This window comes from Tupaia chinensis, unplaced genomic scaffold, assembly GCF_000334495.1.
Source record: "Tupaia chinensis unplaced genomic scaffold, TupChi_1.0 Scaffold138665_1, whole genome shotgun sequence".
NCBI lineage: Eukaryota > Metazoa > Chordata > Mammalia > Scandentia > Tupaiidae > Tupaia > Tupaia belangeri.
This window is the reverse complement of record NW_006198557.1, coordinates 649,368-651,974: the sequence shown is the minus strand read 5'-3', so window position 1 is coordinate 651,974 and position 2,607 is coordinate 649,368. Positions and strand designations below refer to the sequence as shown.

At 49.9% G+C, this 2,607-nt stretch overlaps 1 protein-coding gene across 1 annotated transcript in view; it reads left to right on the top strand.

The window, feature by feature from the left end:
* Positions 1-2,607, top strand: part of DNM2 (dynamin 2) — a 53,423-nt gene that overhangs the window by 34,587 nt on the left and 16,229 nt on the right. The gene's annotated exons all lie outside the window — the stretch shown is intronic.

Below are 2,607 nucleotides of genomic sequence, written 5' to 3'. Positions count from 1 at the left end.
CCGGGGCCTTCCCTCTCACCCCAGCTGTTACTATACTGAGCAGCTGGTGACCGGGTGGGTATTGCCTGCTGTGTGCTCTGCCCTGGTGTGTGACGGGGACGCCCCGGCCGGGTGGTCCCACCCTGGGGGGAGGACGGCCCAGGGGACCCCTGGATGGTGACGGATCACTTTCTCAGAGCCAGGCCCGAAGCTGGGCCTTTGACCTAGGACAGGGAAGGAGCCCGTGGTAGCCCCTGTCCTCTATGGGCCCGCAGACCAGAGACGTGGACTCTGAACCAAGTATGGTGGGAGGAGGGGCCTAGGTGAGGGGCGTGGCCTGGGGAGACCTTCTTGAGGGAGACGTGACCGCTGGTGACTGACAGGAGACGCCAGGGAACTGGCAATGAGGGAGGAGGATGGGAATATGGATAGACAGAGGCAAGGAGGTGAGTGGTAGGGAGCCGGTCTCATCGCCCAGCCAAGGGAAGGATTTTGTATTTTGTCCCAAGCACCTAGAAGTCTCTGGCTGAGTCCAGGCAAGGGAGAAGGGCCACCTCTGGGCCTGCTATTAATGCGAGCCCCGCGAAGGAGGGAGCCTGGAAGCCGTTGGGAAATAGCATTTCTGGAACCTCACTGTCACCCAGCCGTCACTGTGAGGGTTAGCAGCCAGGTTCCCTAGGCTTAATGCTGTGATGGATCATTGAATGTTAGAAAAATCATTGAATAAAATCTTACCTCCCTTTTTTTTTTTTTTTTTTTTTAAGGTTTTTGCTATAGGGCGTGTGTGCTCACCAGAAAGAGAGAGACAGAAAGTGAGAAATCACCCCCAGAGGAGATGGCCACGCCGCAACCCCTTCTCCTCCATTCTCCTCTTGGGATCTTGGGCACGCACGCACACGCGCCCGGTGTGAGTTTAAGCCACTGGGTCTGGGACTCAAACTGTGGTCGACTACGTGGGAGTCCAGTGACATAGCCATTACGTCAACTGCTGGTCTCTCACCTCCATTCTTATTTTTCCCATCTTTACTTATCTAGAAACAGAAGTCTACATCCTTAACGCACTTAACACACGTAGATGCACCTGTGCACACGCACACACACACACACACACACACACACACACACTCTGCCTTACTCAGCAGCCAGCCTAAACTTGGCAAAACCCCAGAAGCAATCAGCAAAGGAACGAGACCAGTCTGGCTTGCCATTTCATACAGTGCTGAGCGTTCCAGCTAAAGCAATAAGACAAGAAAAGAAATTATGACAGGAAAGTACAGGAGAGCTCGATGGTGTGTGGGAGGTGCTGTGATTGTCAGAACAGAGAACATCTGAACACGTGGCGGAGTAGGTGGCCACATAGGAAGCACATGGCCTTCATCTGTGCCAGCGGTAACCAGCCAGGAAATAGGACAGATGACGAAGAAAACGCAGTTGGGACTGTCACAGCTAAGGGAACTCACACAGACACGCCTTGTCGACCGTGGCTGTCCTCTAAATTAGGTCAGAAGCCGTGCAAGATGTGCGTTTTCATGGGAAGCAGCAGTCCCATGGGTTGATCTTTGGGCTGGATCACCTTATGGTTAGAGCGATTTATGACCTAGTGTTGGGGTCAGAGGTGGGAAAAGGCATCACAATGTTTTTTAAAGAATTATTTAAAATAAATAATTCTTATTTATTGGGGAAGGGTTGACAGGTGGCATGGTGGTTAAAGATGCTGAACTCCCACTTGGCTGACAGTGGTTCGAGTCTCGGACCTGGTGGCTTGCTTTCTCACTTTCCCTCTCTCTCTCTGTCCCTCTCTGGTCAAATTAAAAATAAATAAATAAATAAATAAATAAAGTTAAATAAAAATAGTTCTTTAAAAAAATTACTATTTACTGGGACAGCAGATGGTGTAATGTTTATATCACTGGACTTCCATGTAGTCGACTGCATTTCGTGTCCCAGACCCGGCAGTTTAAAAGCTCACACAGGCACATGCGTATGCATGCCCAACCTCCTGAGAGGAGAACGGAAGAGAAGGGATTGCAGCGCGCCCATTCCCATTGGGGAGTGAGATGTCGCTTTCTCTCTCTCTCTGGCGAGCACACACACTATACCCTAGCAAAAATCTCTCAAAAAAGTATTTATTTAATTTTATTTATTATCATCATTATTACTTAATTCAGAGAAAGAGAGAGACACAGAGAGAGGGAAAGTAAGAAGGCAAGCCATTCGATCGAGGACTTGAACCGCATTTGGCCATGCAGGAGTCCAGCACCTTAACCACCGTGCCACCTGCTGGCCCCAAGCCTCGCAGTTTTGTCCCCCACAACCAGCCCGTGCTCTGAGCTGGGACTCCAGCTTCTCATGCTTCTTAGAGGCTTCAGGATTCATCAACTTCTGGAAATAGCTTATGGCACTTTTATAGGTAGCTGAGCTCAGGGCCTAGGAGCCTCGGTTTAAGCAGACACTTTTTTTTATAAAAGAATCATTGTATTTAACTTTATTTATTTATTTTAAATTTGACTGGACGGAGAAAGAAAGCAAGCTGCCAGGTCTGGGACCCGAACCGCGGTTGGTCATGTGGGAATCCAGCACCCCTAACCAGCATGCCACCTGCCGGCCCCGACACATTTTCTCATCCCA